The sequence below is a fragment of the Myxocyprinus asiaticus genome, chromosome 37, assembly GCF_019703515.2.
Source record: "Myxocyprinus asiaticus isolate MX2 ecotype Aquarium Trade chromosome 37, UBuf_Myxa_2, whole genome shotgun sequence".
NCBI lineage: Eukaryota > Metazoa > Chordata > Actinopteri > Cypriniformes > Catostomidae > Myxocyprinus > Myxocyprinus asiaticus.
In genome coordinates, this window is record NC_059380.1 from 2,551,933 (window position 1) to 2,570,379 (window position 18,447).

Genomic DNA, 18,447 nt, shown 5'->3' on the forward strand with positions numbered 1-18,447 from the left:
CAGTGTAAATGTAAAACTGACCAAAACTAAAGATGACCAAAAAGAGAGACATATTTTAAGTATCTAAAATATTTTGATATTTAAGACATTATTTTTCATGTCATTCAAATGTTTTTAAAGCCTTGAAAGGAAATCACATATCCCTGTTCTATTATTTGTTTTATATATTTTAAGTTAAATGTGTAAAAATTACTTCTTAAGGTGTATGAAGCACACATGCAGAAGAAAGCACACCTAAAGAAATATGACAATTTATATGACAAATAATTGTGAAAGCCCTAAAATAGACAATTAATCATCATAATCGCAATTATTTGTTTGACAATTAATCGTCAGCCAAATTTCATAATCGTGACAGCCCTATTATCCATGCTCCTCTATTGTAAACACTGCGCTTCCGTATTATTTTCATATTTCACATGTCAGCGTGAACTTGCCAATGCATTTATGTCACGCGAGAGGCTGCGTGACCTCAACCCATGTGAATTTTTAGTAAAAAAAGTTTTAAATATTGATCTATTCCTTACACACATCAAGCGTTTCACTTCAGAAAACTTTAAATAATCCACTGGAGTCTTATGGGTTACTTTTATGCTGCCTTTATGTGCTTTTTGGAGCTTCAGAGTTCTGGTCACCATTCACTTGCATTGTATGGACCTACAGAGCTGAGATATTCTTCTAAAAATCTTAATTTGTGTTCTGCAGAAGAAAGAAAGTCACACACATCTGGGATGGCATGAGGATGAGTAAATGATGAGAGAACTTTCATTTTTTAAGTGAACTATCCCTTTAAGAAAAAGGAAGATGAAAATTTAACAAAAAAACTCTATAGAAAAACAATAAAAAAAATAAAAAAAGAATACAAAGTTAAAGTTTAAATCTAATCTAGTTTAAAGTTAAGCATTAAAATTTCTGTTCTGTTCAATTGCTTTTAATGTAGGACTTTTGTGAGATATCACAGAGTACTAAAAAAAAAAATAGGCATTTGTAATTGTAAGTGTTTTGTACACATCTGAAACATAAGTACCTAAAACACGCCTGACTAATGAAGGCATGCATTTTTTATTAGCAAATGTTACTGTATGGGCCAGTTTCTAAAAAGATTGGTAACTAATAGTGAAAGAGAAATGAGCATCAAACTGAGCTCATAAACACTAAATCTGTTAAATCTGATAGAAATTGAAATTGCCAAATGTATCTGCCAATTCACTCAAGCAACACATCCTGTGCCAAAGCAGACTATCACACTGCACTTCGCAAACTCAGTATCTCTGACAGAGAGAGAAAAACCAGAGTGCATCCACGGACAGTTTACAAATACAAACAACAGATAGAGTGAGCAGGGAAATGTGCGCAAAATAAAAAAAAATAAAAACTATAAAATCGATACGAGACTGAGAAAGGAGAGATTGAGAGGGTGATGAGAGAAAAAGACAACAATGGCTGCATATAATGTTGAATGCAATGTCCCAAGTGTCCTCTGGTGTTATTTCCCTTGTCTCCACTCTCCCTTTCTTCCCTTTCCAGAGATGATAGATCATCAAAGCCATTTAAGATTTCACTCATGGGCCTGGAGCCATGGTGCAGTCCTCGTGTCAGAAAGAGAGAGGAGGATGCTGGGAGAGAGCGTAGAGCAGAAAGGCATTCATTACCACTGTTGGCCCTGTCACCTCTGCTGGCATGCTCATGTATCCAAGTCCGCACCTGCCGTGACTAATGGTTGCGTCTCTGCCCACCTTATCTACACTCTACCTCTATACCCAGCAGTGCCTGCTCCTGTCACTCAATCCTTTGCTCGGAGACGCTGCACAACCTCTAACACCACCTCCGCTCTTAGAAGAGGCACCTACAGGGACTTTTGTACGATAGCACTCAGGTAACTGAGGATTGGTCTTGTTTTAAAATTATAATTGAGGGAAAAATTAATAGAATGTGTTTCAAATGAATGTGGAGTTTATTTTTATTTCAGTTTTTAAATTAAGTGCCACTACAGTAAGTTAAACATAAAAGCTTATAGGGCTAGGTAAGGTACTTCAGATCAGATCCGACAATTTAGGAAGAAATGAGAAAGGTCAGACTAGTTTAAAAACAGCCAGTGAGCAATTCTTCTATAGGCCTAAATTTGCGATACAAATAAGATCTACACAAAATGTATCTGTAGTGGAAAAGAAATAAACCAAATACATTTTTGTATCAATAATTCATGTTAATATTTTTCCTGTAGCACAAAATCATTTTTCTTAGGGAGAGCTTGTATAATGTGATAAGGTGTTATTTATTTTGATTTTTTAAGATTGTGATTTACTAACAGAAGAGCTTACATGCCTGTGTGTAGGCTAGTTCAGGTGAAAGGCTTCACTCAATGCATGTTTTAAGCAAACCAAACAATAATGCAGAGATGGATGCTGAGATGGATTTCATGTGGAGCACTCACATATTGCGAGCCGCAGCGCTGAAAATAGCAGCACATCATAATACCTGCACATGCTATGAGTATGTGTCAACAACAGGGCAGCATACATTCACTGACGAGTGCTGTGCATGCAGACTATATATTTCCTTATTAAAAGCATCCTTTGTGATTCACAAATCTATTGACTGGCTACAAGACACTTTGAACTTAATACACGAGTCATATGGACTACATTAACGGTACCTTTATGCTTATTTAATGTCATATTGGAGCTTGACTGTAAAGGCTATGAAACACAATAACACAGATTATTGGAGCACTGGAAATGCTCTTCATTAACAATGTTTTTTCTCTATGTGAGTGTTTCTGTTACCGGACTTTAAAGAAGTGGTTCAGCCTTTTTTTCTCTTTTGGCCGAAAATAGCATTTTAAGCTGCTGAAGAGTTTGTGCATCCCTACTTTTTTTTTTTTTTTTAGTATTTTCTCTTATTTACCACAACAAACTAAGGTGCTTGCAAACATTTGTCCATGACTGTATGATATGTGTGCAAGAAAATGCAAGAGTCTTTTAGTGTTCGAGTGTGTGCATTTATGGCAACAGGGCCTACTGCTTACATGAATGCAAGCTGATTGAGGTCGATGACCCATAACAATCCGTTTCATTATGTAAAGGTTGCATTTCTTTAAAACATAATTGCAAATAAACCTCTAGTGATTACTGTGGTTGAAAGGCTGATAAAGGTCATTGTGTAGGAGTGATAATTAGATAGTTACTGTACATGTCCAAGGTAGATGGAGGTACACACTAGCATGAAGACAAAACAAATGTATCACTTTTTTGAATGTATACAGTATATACACAACTGTATTCCTGTTGTTATTTAATAACATCACATTAACTACGTTTCCATGCAATGTTTTTATTTGTGACAAAAGGTGCAGTGCATCAAAACATTTACCAATACAGCTGATGCAACTCTAGTGCATAAACTCTATGTCGATACTTCAAATGTCACGAAAACTGGTTTGCAAACACTTTTGTCAAGAAAATTGGCAATAACGCAAAAATGTAGTGTCACATGACAGAATTTACACCAATCGTTAGCCTGTGTTAATCATGACGACAAGGTATTAGAGGTCTGCACAGGCCTTAAAATGAAACCCAAACCCGACCCGTACCCGAGACCGTTTGGCCCGACCCAACCCCAATGCCCAATTTCCACTACTTAGTAGGTCCTTGTGGTGGCACGGTTACTCACCTCAATATGGGTGGCGGAGGACAAGTCTCAGTTGCCTCCACTTCTGAGACCGTCAATCCGCGCATCTTATCTCGTGGCTCACTGTGCATGACACCGCGGAGACTCACAGCATGTGGAGGCTCATGCTACTCTCCGCAATTCACGCACAACTCACCACACGCCCCACCGAGAACGAACCACATTATAGTGACATAATGTATATGCACTCCAATGAGAGCGAGAACCCCTAATCGCGACCATGAGGAGGTTACCCCATGTAACTCTACCCTCCCTAGCAACCGGGCCAATTTGGTTGCTTAGGAGACCTGGCTGGAGTCACTCAGCACACCCTGGATTCAAACTCACGACTCCAGGGGTGATAGTCAGTGTCAATACTCGCTGAGCTACCCAGGCCCCCTCAACAGGCGTTTTTGAAAATTGTAAGTTCTTTTTAACTTGACACAATGTTTAAAATGTGCCGGTCCTGCGCAAGACGCTGAAGAAAAAGCGAGATGCGGTGTAAATGTCAAAGACATTCGTCCAGCATGTGTTTACATAGGAAAACAATGGGAAAACAGAACAGACGCGCGCAAAAACACGTTCGGTGTGAACGGTCCCAACTCGTCCGTTCGCGCGTCTGTGAGTGAAAGCACATGCGGGAGACAAGTTCGGTAAGCCTGTTTATTTTTTCATTCATACAAACCCGAACCCGGCCCGAAACCCATCGGGTTCTCAGGTCCCGTCGGGCCCGGGTCGGGTTGCAGACCTCTACAAGTGTAAGGATTTGGTTTGGTTTACTGTACTGAATGATTCTATACTCTCACAAAACTTTTAACAAAGCCTGAATCATTAATAGTTATGTTTGATTTTTATTATTATTATTACTTTCAGGACATATGCAAAACAGTTCCTTTCGTTACTTGTAAAACTTAAAAAGTGCTGTTTATCAAAGAGTAAAATTATTCATCAGGGATTGACTGGAACAAAAAATCAGCCCAGCAGAGGGCAATGGTGACACCAGAATAGAAACATAACATGTTTACATTATAAAAGAGAAAATGGCAGTCAAATATAAGTGATGCGCTGGAGTGATAAGTGATACAACTCTTAAGTGCATCAAACAGCACATACACTCTTTCAACACATCTGATGCTGCAACTGCTCCACATGAAACTGTATGATTATTAGGATCTTTGAAGTGTTTATAAAGTGCTCTTGTGTGCTGGACATCATGGGTCCTGTTTTTTCCGCTTCAACTTGTCTCCGTCATTTTTCAAACGAGTTTCATCATGCAACACATTTTCAATGGGCTGTGAAGTGACGTCACTGACGGAGCCTCTCTGTGCTCATGGCATATATCCAACTAATCGATAATGAAATTCGTTGTCGATGATTTTCATTATCGATAATTATCGATTTTATCGATTCATTGTCGCAGCCCTAATTATGATTAATAGAAACTATAAATGTAAGGGTAACATTTAAAAATGGCCGTTTCGTTTAGTTTTAACGCACTTCCGGTTTAAGCCCCGCCCACACCTGGTTCTATCCGAATACAGAGACAGATGCAGATAATTTTGTCATATGAACAAATATCAGATACAGCTAATGGCTTTGCTGCACACCCCTAATTATTAATGTTATCATGACACCTCATAAAGTGCTCATTTATTTTTCCAACTGTATTGTCATTTCTCTATGACTATGAAGAGAACAATTAGTTAGAATCAGGGCATATTAAGGTGCCAGCACACTCACAGCAAAGTGCTTTTCCATACTTCGCTCAGTCAAAATGAAGTTAGAAATAGCAGAGCAACAACATACTGTTTGCGTACATTCAGACGACAGCCAAGCCGCTGGGGGAGGCGATTAGAGGTACTTTTAAATATGAGGATGCTCAAGACTGCCTCTAAAACCTCAACTAATATGACATAACAATGCGTTATCAATGACTTCATGCCTCATTTTATGAGTATGAGATCAGTAAAAGAAGCTGTTTTAACTACTCGATTTAAATTAAGACAGTATATGCAGTAGATAATGTTTAATTTGTGTAATGTGTAATTTCATGGCGCTAATGCACTAACACACTATCCACAGCTGATTACACTGTTATTGTAATTATGATGACACTGAAGATACTGCAAAGATGGGTGTATAAGAGTGTTATTGGGAAGGATACAAACAAAAGAATGATAAGAGGCATATTATATCTAACATTGGGCAGATGTGTGAATGGCATTCGGTTGCAGAGCGCAAATGAGTGAATGGGCACCTAAGAGTATTTGACTCTTAGGAAGATGACATGGACCAGTGGCAGTAAGAAGGTGTTTGGCAGTCGGTAAGAAGTTTTCCTGAAGCCCTGGCGAGCGGTTATGAACCACTGAAACAAATAATAAACAGATTTTTGGACTGATTTTGTTCAGTGATGTCACACTAGGGCTGGGCTATACAATATTCAATATATATCTCAATAATTATGTATTTGCTCTGAAATGGCTCGAAAGTTTTATTTTTTTTATTTAAATCAGAGGAAAAATTATTTCATCCAAACAGATTTTCTAGCCAAGTAGATTCAATATTTTAAAGGTATTGAACAAAAATCTATATAAAAAATAAAGATATGTTTCCCCACAGTTTCACTAAATGAACACGGAGAGTGAGATCTAATCATTTTCACTGATCTGCACTTTTATATTTATATTTGTATTTTATATACAATGATACTGTACATAGTAGCTTAATAAAAATTTGTGAATGAACAAGGTGTGCAAAAAAATACTCTTTTTGGAGCCCAGTTGAAAACGGCATAATGCTAAATTCTTACTGTGAGACTCAGTCAAGTTTATTATTATACTATAATACTGAATTATCATAACTATTTTGAGGATTAGATTTGTTTTATATAAAATAATAAATGAATACAATTGATTTAATAAATACGCCTTAACCTGAAGCTTTTATTTTGACACTGAAAGTGCAGATTTTTATAATAACTTGTAGCGGTTACTAGTGTTTTGAACAGCACAAGTGCTTGAACATGCAGCACTTTTCTTTCGCAATGCATGTGAACTGCTCTAAAAGTGCTAAAAACATGAGCCCTGCATGTGCACAGAACAGCGTTTAACCCCATTATTCTGAAGTGCACAAAGACCATGTTTATCTGTTTGTCTGTTTATCTGTCAGTTTTATAATCAAATGACCCTATCACCATTTTAGTATTATTTTGATTAATTGTGAAGCCCTGAAGGATCATGAAATTAGCTTTTTATGAAACCAAATAAAAAGCATATTAAAATCATTGTGATATTCACTATATTGCTTAATTTTATATTGTCAGCATAATCATTGCGATCATATTGTGAATATTCAATTTGTGTACAGCCCTATCTCACACCGTTCTTCAATTTTGTAGGAAGTGTGGAGGAGCCTTTAGTCTTCAGCATATCATCAAAAAAAAGTGTCTTTACAGTGCATTAAAACAAAAATATTGTATAGAATGTAATCTGTGTTGAGTTGATATTTCTGTTGGTCGTTGACAAGGTTGCAACTTGTAATAGTGCAACAAATATATTTGTGAGGGACAGCTGCCTTGTACACACCTAATACCCTCAAAGCCTCAGATGTTCATCAAACACTCACACTAACTTTCTAATTCTAAGCAAACTTTCATTAAAGGCTTGTCAGTTTGTGGATGTATCCAGAATATCGCCGAGGTCGATAAATCGGCTGGTATTCTGACTTTTAATTATCGCATCGGCCGATAAATTTTCCCGTTTGGCCGATTTGATTCTTGAGGGCGCTGAGAATCACCTGCTTGCATGTGAAGTGACTAAGACAAGTAAACGACCAGTCACGGTTTGTTTTGTTGTTACGTGCCATTGTGTTACTACAGTAATAGACTGGTGTGCAACACAGTCTCATTTAAACGGTCCGCATATCAGAGCCGCGGCAGAAAATGCGTTTGAGCTCATAATGTTAAAGTGCTCGCCTGTTTCATTCTCCTTCTCTCTCCTCAACAGTTCTCTGTAACTTTTAACTGTCTTGTCTAATGATAAAAGGCAAATATCAGTAAAACTTCTATTATATACCATCTGCAAATATGCACATATCTCGTTTAAACAGATGTAATAAACCAACCTCACACAAGTTCGGCAGATCCAGCATCCTGTAGAGCGCTCATAAATCTTCCTCTGAAGCACGAATTCTAACAGTCTCTCCTCAACAGTTCCCTGTAATTTTCGAATGATAAAAAGCAAATATCAATAAAACTTCTATTATATACCATCTTCAAATATGCAGACATCTCATTTAAAAAGATGAAATTCATGAACCTCACGAAAATCCAGCGTTTTCTTCCCATCGAGTGCATATTCCATCAGCAAGAATCAAAAACTTCAGGATCAGGATCAAAAGTTCCTCTCATTCACAAATCATGACTGTCCGTCTGTAACAATCCAAGCAGGCGATCCAGGCCGATTAAACTGTCAGGAGATTGAGGCTCGCGCTGGATCCGCACAGGCGTGTGAGTGCAGCTTCAAGGCTGCGTCTGAAACCAGGAAAATGCTGCCTCCGGAGGCTGTATACAGAGGTACGGTGAAAATAAGGTGCTTTTCAAACTGTTTGGAGACCAGTTTCCTTAAGAGTTCCATTCATTCAAAACAGCTGTCAGTTAAGCCATTAACTGATTATAGGCAGCAAGGTAGCAAGTCAGCTGCCTACGTTTTTGGAAGCAGGTGAAAGTGCTTCACGTGTGCTATAAGTAAATGTTTTATTCACTATGCACTGTATGTACAATTGGTTTGATTCTGTATTTTTTATGTAAATGTGATTGCTAACATGGACATGCTATACATGGTTGCTGGACTACTGTGTGTACTGTTATTTCCTTCTTCCTAATATATTAGCAATTTCTACATGTGCAAATAAATTACTAAAATTTGATGACTAAACAGAAATCTGAAGAAACTGCTATCTACTATTTAAAATAAAGTAGAATTTTTTGTTTTGTGTGAAATTGAGTAAATATAGTGCTAAATAAGAGTTTATTTTATATATATATATATATATATATATATATATATATATAGCAGTTTTATGATTTTTGTCATTTATTATATTAAATAGTGTGATATATTGGCCTATCGGCCACCCTGCTGTCTGGATATCGGCATCGGCCATTAAAACCCCATATCGGTCGACCACCAGTATCCACACATTCAGCATGCCTAACAAACAGGGCATCTGAGCAGAGTGAATGTAGCTCGGCATCGATTTATACTGAGGTGGAGGCCCCCGCATCACACAGATAATGATTTCCTAATTGGATTAGATTTGTCAGGGAGCTGTTTGCTCTCCCTCAGCCTGTGGGCACAACAGGGAGATGGGCGATGGAGATGTCAGTGCTAGCTGAAAAGGTAGGTGTTTATTTTCAGGGGCATTGCCCCCTTTTTCGAGGGGTGGGTAGATTAGCAGCAGTTATCTTCATGAATATGTTTCACAGACACCACCCTTTGTGCATTATCTTAGTAAGAAGGAGAGCAACACACTGAGATAATCAGCAACGACACTGATGTAAAATTAATTAAACACAAGCTGTGGATCAGTGTGTAGCTAGCATCTACAGCATGTGGAGCCAATACACTGAGCAAATGCGTGGTGTCTGATACTGAACGACACCATCATCTGTCTAATTTGGTTTGCCGCTCCCCTAAAGCGCCTCTTCGCTACATTGAGTGATGACACTGATCAGTTTAATCACAGAGATTCATCCCCAGTGGAGGGAAGAAGCAGTTTGCTATTCTACACTCGTTACTGGTAAATAGATAAATAAATATGTGCAGCAGGTACCTTGATAACAACAACAGAAATCATACTACATCCAACGCAAGCTGATCTAGATGATGAAGCACTTTTCACTGCTGTTTAGGTGTTTATGAGTCTGCAGCTTACTTTCAAGCAATCTCTTGCACTCTCCTTTTCTCGCCAACAGACACTTTGATGTTATACTAATGGCTCCATTCCCCTTCTGATCACTCCATCCAGGCCGTCTTCAGTAATTCAGCCTCTCAGCACCAAAACACATCTCTACCATGACCACACATCAGCCCTCACCTGGAAAAAAGCACCTCATTATCTAAGGACATGATCCACCCATCAAAAATATGTCCTATACTATTGTGCTACCTAAAGCAAGCCTTATGTTGTATATTATAAATGAACTAAGGCCTTTGGTAAAATAGCTCAACCTATTCATGAAGTCATCTTGTCTGTCAGTGTCACTAGTGCACCTGTCTACCTATTCAACTTCAGAACCTTTGCATATTTGTTTGTTTGTTTATACTTTTCTGTCCTCTTGTCCATTCATTCACTCATTCCGTTTCCTCTAATACCATCAATCCTATGTATCAATCTAGCCATCAGTCCATCAATCTTCCCCTCCATCCCTATAACCAGCCATTCATACGTACATTAATACAATTCAGAGAGTACCTGACTTTGGTGTGTGTGTGTGTGTGTGTGCGTGTCCCAGTGGTGTCTACCTCATCATACTCCTGATTACCCTGTTCCTGGGTCTAACAGCCCTCTGGCAAGCAGACTGTGAGAATCAATACCAAACCAACACAAACAAAAACACATTTTGATGCCAGTCGATAATGCAAACTAAACAAAACACATTCTAAGACCACAATGTAAAGGACCAAGAAGGTGAGGGATTAATAAGAGAAGATTGAAGTGTATTGAGAAAAGAAGAAATCTGGTGAAGAGATTAATAGAGAGTGAACATGGCAGAAGTCAGGAAAGAGAGGATGATATGAGATCGAAGTGAGGATGGAGATGATTATAGTACTAAATGTCAAAGTTGGTGCTTTTCACCAGGAGTCTACTGAGTTCGATTGATAAGCTGGTCTAAGTGCTGTTTAAATTGACTCACAGCTCCACTCCATAACCCAAAATCCAACATCCATAATATTTCATTGCCTTCCACTGGTGCTAGAGTAAACAGGTCCAGCTGCATCGGCTTGATACCACCATGATGTTTAATAAAATCAGCACATTACTACAGTTTTTCATGGCTCAGAATACATCATCTTTCGTTTCACTTTTCCATCAGAACAAATTCTGTGATCTACTTATTCTCATGAGTACTCAAGAATTTAATTGAAATATTTAGACTGATTTTGCATTTGTTAATGGGTTTTCTGGCAGGTTATGAGTTACATGCATTTTCCTCTTCTCCGTGTTTAGATAGTGTCTTTCAGGTTTATTTAAAGCTTTGGTATATCCTTGAAAGACTACCTTTAAACAAAAACTATACACTAAAATCTTAATACCAGGATATTTTTTGTACAAATCAAGACGTTTCCACTTCCTCTGGCTATATATTAATATCTGTCTATATATTAAAAGAAATTAAATTGTTTCATTTTTGTTTGTTAGCTTATTTAAATTGATTGCAATTTTATGATAGTATAGAAGTAGTAGTAATAATATTAATAATTGATCAATTTTATAATATAATAATGGTAAAAAAGTAAACCTCTCAGTATAATTTAGAAATGATGTCCCCAATTATAAAATAAATAATAAATAAATAAAATAAAATAAATGGTTTTGTCTGTCTAAATTACCATAAATAAAAATAAATAAATACAATTCAATGTAATAAATATATTTTAAAACTAAATAAAAATAAACATTACTCAAAAAGTTTGATTATACATGGTTTAAAAAAAAAAAAATTGTGGATTCATACTAATCAAAAGTTTAAACACCTGGCTGAATGTAAATCTTAAAGACCTTCTGATCAAAATGAAATGAAATTTGTTTTGTAAACAAATATAAGTAAAGCCCAAGTATGAATATCATGACAAAACAGCAATTTTGAATTCAAGATTTTTTGAAAATCTTCGTACTGAAGTTGGATTGAAGAGTGACAGAAAAGCAGCCAACAAGTAATCAGCATCTGGGAGCTCATTCAAGAGTCATGCAAAACTAGGGCAGCAATGGTACACAAAAATCACAGTTTGATACGTACCTCGGTTTTGGGGTCACGGTTTGGTACGGTTTAGGTTCAGCGACGAAAACAAATAATCTTTTTCATGGAGTTTTATGTTCTTTACCACAGTCGCCTTCGGCTTGCTCACTAGGGTTCTAAATACAATTATTATTTAATGATTTATTTTTATACACAACTTACAATCATATTTAATCAAATTGCAAAATGATGACATTACAGTTTCATTTTCTGTTAAAGCATGATTTTCTGTAAAGCTGCTTTGAAACGATGTGTTTTGAAAAGCGCTATACAAATAAAAATGACTCTTTCTTTAAATGATTTATTTTGAAAACACAGTGGCTGATGGGCAACAGTTCTTATTGTGAAGGCTCATTTATACATGACCAGGGTTGGGAAGATTACTTTTAAGAAGTATTCCACTACAGATTACAGAATACATGCTGTAAAATGTAATTTGTAACATATTCCGTTAGGTTACTCAAGGTCAGTAATGTAATCTAAATACTTTGGATTACTTCTTCAGCACTGGCGAATGTTTCACTTGTTTTGACTATAAACAAGTAAATAAAGTTATCTTGCTTTAAGGATTTTTTGATATTTTTAAAGAAAAACAATATTTCAATTTTCATTAAGAATAAGATTTTTGCAGTACATCTTTGCTCTAATATCAAAAGTCTTACTAGAGAAAAAAAAAAGTTATGCTCCAACGTGCATTTTCGTCACAGATATATTGGTTGTAGCTTTCTATATGATGTTAAAGGCTACATTGGTTAGCATTTCTTGTAAAAATACCCTAACCTCATAAAAAACATTGACAAGGCGTGTAATCGTGTATTTATTGGATTTACACTATATGGCCAAAAGTTTGTGGACACCATATGTGCTTGATGAACATTTGATTTCAAAACCTTAGGCATCAATTTCCCCCTTTGCTGTAATAACAGCTTCCACTCTTTTGGGAAGGCTTTCCACTATACTGTATGAAGTAACATGGCTGCAGGAATTTGCTCTCATTCAGACACAAGGCTATCAGTGAGGTCAGGAACTGATGTTGGTCGATGGGGCCTGACTTACAGTTGTTGTTCCAGTTCACCCCAAAAGTGATCAGTGGGGTTCAGGTCTGGGCTTTGTGCAGGCCAGTCAATTTCTTCCACGCCAGACACAGTAAACCATTTCTTTATGGACCTCACTTTGTTCACAGGGGCATTGTCATGCTGGAACAGAAAAGGGCTATCCCCAAGCAGTTTCCACACATTTGGAAGCACACAAAGCCCAAGCCATTACATAAAGAAACATTAAGATTTTTCTTTACTGGATTTAATGGAGTAGCCAAATTCATTAATTTGAAAGGGGCGTCCACACACTTTTGGCCACATAGTGTATGTTTCATTTGTCAAAGCATTTCTAACTGTTTTCTTGTTAAGCCGTAGAAACATGATGTAGCTCCTCTATTAAGCTCCCAAAGGAAAGTTCGTCAATGACATCATATCCACCTTTTCACTCACAACAGTGTGAACTTGTATGAATGTAATACATCATAAGAAAGTATTTCACCGCTGTTCAAATGCACTTTGGATCGCATCATTTATATGGATAAATGTCTTCCTGCTGGACAATTACAGCGTGTGCTTGTTTATGTAGAGCGGGCACTACAGAATTGCTGAAATGCGTTCTTGTAAGAACTTTATAAAGGGGCTCATGCACATTAAGCGGATTCTGAAATCCTGTGTTCTTGATGACTGAGTATGGTCGCATATCTGCAGCAATAAATACTCCTATTGCGTTTGTTATCGCTATAACCCAGTCTGAGCTTGCAGCGAGAGGCTTCTTGAACGCCGTGGCGAGACTAACTTGCACAGGCTGTTTATGCTTTGCTCCCGTAAGCTCAAGTGACACGTTGATAATGTTGCCGCAAATGAGTCATCATGTTAGATGTGCTTCTTGAGCAGGGCCGCCAATAAGGGGGGACAACTGGACCTTTTGTCCCGGGCCTGGGCTTGGGGGTGGGGGAGGGGGGTTCCACGGGCCACAGAAAAGCTGTTCAGTATTGTATATTGCATCTAAGCATGTTCAGCGGGATACGCAGATATAAATACGGAGACAGCACACAAAAGTGAAAGCCACCAGGGCAGCGCACACGTTGATGAAAGAACTATCCGCATAAACTTCACATTCTTTTATCTGATCCGCAGTTTCTAGTGCACCATCTGGCACTCTGTTCTGTTAAGTTTTGGTTCCATGCAGTCCTGTGTTGCTCCGCAATCTTTTTTCATTTTAGTTCTACGTGGTTTATGTTGTTTTTTTATATGTTGTTTTAATATTAGTTTGACGCATGCTAAGATTTGTATCCGTTCAGTTCGGCGCAGATACATGTATCGTTGCAGCCCTATGCAAAACTCATTTTGCTTTGTTCAACAATTACATAATTCCCATAATTCCATTTGTATTATTTTGTCATTGGTGACTTTGCTATCACTGATACTCTAAAACAGGACTATTCAACTACTTTCTTGTGGGGGCCAGATTATCCAGATGAAAACTTAGCGGGGGCCAATTTTTTTCAGTATTCATCTTAGCTAGCACTTTCATTGCAAGTAACATGTTACTTAAAAAACACCTTTAATACTGTGCATTTATTCATATTAAAATGGTCACAGGGTATACTGTATATTGAATTATAATTTTTTTTTAAGCTGGCCATAAATTCCTTCATAAGATCTGGCTGAAACATAAACATGGCTAACAAATGTATAATAATCATTTTAGCGCTATTGTTTACAAATTATGAAAACCGAGGAGAAACATTTAGATCTGCTAAAGCCCTCTCACAATATCAACCCACATTTGAAAACAATGGTCATATAGAAATGTCAGGCTTATTTAAGTATGCATTTAAATTCAATTTTATTTTTGTAAAAAAAAAAAAGAGATAAAATGTCTATTCTTCCATTTTCTCTGTAAAATATCATCCTATTCAGTGAAGAAAATTAGTCCTGCAAATATTGTGAATTTGCACACAATAGCCAGTGCAGGAGCCAGAAATGTATTCAGATAATCATTGGCAAAAGAAGAAAAACTGAGTTGGTGCTGTTTGTGATTGAGAGCGCTGACTCACTGATGTATAGAACCAAATATAATCAGGACTTTTGCAGGTTCAGTTTCACATATCACCATTTTTATGAGCACTACCGACCCTGAACTGATGAGACTCGCCGTTTGACACTTCAGGAATAGTGAATAAAAGCAAACTTTTCAGTAAATTTTTGTTGAACAGTTTTCATAATCGATTTCTCTTTTGTTGCCTTAGATGTGCCTATGTGCTTACAGCATTTATGTAACACCTGCAGTGATCTTTTACATCTGTAGATTTGACCGCACTCTACACAACCAAGCAATTTATATAAATACATTTGATTGAAAAAGACGCAATCAAATGCTCACCTAAACGGTGCGATCCACGTTTAGCAAAGCAGTGTAACTAAACTAGGGATGGGCATTTTGGTCATTTTGTCTACTCGAGTACTCAGACTAATTACTCGAGAACTCGTCGAGTACTCGAGGGGCAATGATATGTACATAACTGTATATATAATATATAACATGCCTGACAAACGTCTTTGGCTGCTGCATTGCGTCTTATTCCAGTGTATCGTCTATTCATTATTATAGGGTGTCATAAAATAATCTGTTACAAAATGCACAAAAGATTGCATAATCAATATAATGCATCATATTTTGTCATTATGTGAAGATTTGCGCATCTGTCTGTTCTTCTCGCAGTGCATTGAGTCCACTGCCGCAAACCTGGTGTGTGTGTGTGTGTGTGTGTGTGTGTGTGTGTGTGTGTGTGTGTGTGTGTGTGTGTGTGTGCATGTCCAAGTGTTTGCTCCTGTTGGGAAAGCCGCGATGCTCTGTATTGTTGTTGCTGTGATGATTCATGAAGCATTTCATTCAACATGGAGAGTCGGAATTTCCACCTTTCAACTGGGGAAAGTGCAATGGAATGACACTTTATGTTGGACTTCTAACTTAGAAACTCGTGCAGAAATCTTCAACTCCCATTTCGTCAAGATGCAGGTGTGTGTTATGTCATGCAAACATGATGCCACCCAGGGCAAGGAGGTTTACAGTCAGTGACAAACATTCACTTTTATTAAATAATATCCATTAACGAGTCAAAGTTTTTACATTAAATGTTAATAAAACGTGTTTAGCAAACGTTTTGTAGAGACAGTTGTTCAAAACACGGTTAATTACACTCTCTTCTGATGATTGTAGCGATAGCATTGCAGCGTCGTATATCAGTTTGGTTGCTATGAGACGTCTCTGACAATCAATGTACCCCTCAAAATCACAACATAATCAATCTCAAAATTAAAAATAAGCTCCCTCTTTGTTTGTGTGTTTAGATGTCAGGTAATTGTCACTGAATTTCGAATTAAGTGAGAAGTCACATCATGCATGATCACCATCGATCATCGATCATCGTTTTCATGATCGATCATTGCTGCCACGTCCGAGTACCCCAGTACTCGAGCCATCCCTAAACGAAACTATCGGCAGAAAAGTTTAAACGTGCTCCGGTCTGGACAGCTGATGATGGCTGAATGCTGTTGCACGTGCCAATGAGCGCTGTTCAACCAAAGTCTTTCTAGCAAGTCAGTCCACTGGTGGCCATCTTTGGAATGCTCCCAGGAGGCTATTTCTAGTCATGCCAGTGCAGCTCCTTTCTAAGTAGATATGGGGGAACACCAAAAGCTCAAAAACAGCTGGTCAAGATTATGATCAAAGAACATATTTCAAATCGGCAGTAAAATCAGACAACACTGGTAACATAAGTTGTGCTTCTTTACCTCAGATTACCCTAAAAATGCAATTTCCCCAGCTTGTATCGCTAATATGCATGTATGTTATAGAGTTGATTGACATCATATCTGTATCTAAAAGGAGACTGGCTCTTTTACCTGTAAGGCGGGACTTCCTTTTAACATCCGTTGACCGTTGGGTGTTCCAGTTTCTCTCATTCATTTTAATAGAAGTGGCCCGTCTCTGCTAAAAAGTCTCTGGTTAAACTCACCGTTGATTGCTGAGGATTGTATATACACTATATTGCCAAAAGTATTCACTCACCCATCCAAATAATTGAATTCAGGTGTTCCAATCACTTCCATGGCCACAGGTGTATAAAATGAAGCACCTAGGCATGCAGACTGCTTCTACAAACATTTGTGAAAGAATGGGCCGCTCTCAGGAGCTCAGTGAATTCCAGCGTGGTGCTGTGATAGGATGCCACCTGTGCAAGTCCAGTCGTGAAATTTCCTCGCTACTAAATATTCCACAGTCAACTGTCAGTGGTATTATAACAAAGTGGAAGCGATTGGGAATGACAGCAACTCAGCCACGAAGTGGTAGGCCACGTAAAATGACAGAGTGGGGTCAGCGGATGCTGAGGCGCATAGTGCGCAGAGGTCGCCAACTTTCTGCAGAGTCAATCGCTACAGACCTCCAAAGTTCATGTGGCCTTCAGATTAGCTCAAGAACAGTGCGTAGAGAGCTTCATGGAATGGGTTTCCATGGCCGAGCAGCTGCATCCAAGCCATACATCACCAAGTGCAATGCAAAGCGTCAGATGCAGTGGTGTAAAGCACGCCACCACTCGACTCTAGAGCAGTGGAGACGCGTTCTCTGGAGTGACGAATCACGCTTCTCCATCTGGCAATCTGATGGACGAGTCTGGGTTTGGCGGTTGCCAGGAGAACGGTACTTGTCTGACTGCATTGTGCCAACTGTGAAGTTTGGTGGAGGGGGGATTATGGTGTGGGGTTGTTTTTCAGGAGCTGGGCTTGGCCCCTTAGTTCCAGTGAAAGGAACACTGAATGTTTCAGCATACCAAGAGATTTTGGACAATTCCATGCTCCCAAATTTGTGGGAACAGTTTGGGGATGGCCCCTTCCTGTTCCAACATGACTGCGCACCAGTGCACAAAGCAAGGTCCATAAAGACATGGATGAGCGAGTTTGGTGTGGAAGGTGTGTGACTGGCCTGCACAGAGTCCTGACCTCAACCTGATAGAGCACCTTTGGGATGAATTAGTGTGAAGACTGTGAGCCAGGCCTTCTCGTACAACATCAGTGTCTGACCTCACAAATGCGCTTCTGGAAGAATGGTCAAAAATTCCCATAAACACACTCCTAAACCTTGTGGAAAGCCTTCCCAGAAGAGTTGAAGCTGTTATAGCTGCAAAGGGTGGGCCGACGTCATATTAAACCCTATGGATTAAGAATGGGATGTCACTTAAGTTCATATGCGTCTAAAGGCAGATGAAATCCCCCCGAGAGCAAGCTAAGGTGACTGTAGAAAGAAAAAAAACTTATTTTGTAGTAAAAGTTTTGTAGTATCGTTTTACGATATACAGTTTTATTACTTATTGGCTTGAGCAAAAAAAAGATCAGCACACATACATTTTGGCCACTTCTGCGTGTTGTGCTCATACTTGTTTACATTTCGACGTCAAAACCAGAGTTATCAGATTTTTTAATAAGCTTGTTTTTGTTACTTATGAGCGTCCTGATCAGTGTCATGCTCCGGGTTGTCTGGGAGAGGTGCATCTTTCTGTTGCTGTTTCTGCATCGCAAATCCACAGATTTGTGCAGTGATGTCGGCGTAAATAAACGACATGTTTGATGCACTGTAGCGCTGGGAGATGACATCGTTGTTTGGCGAATTTGACAAGTTGTAAGGCTACAATATACTTGCCGTTTGCCATCGATCTTCTC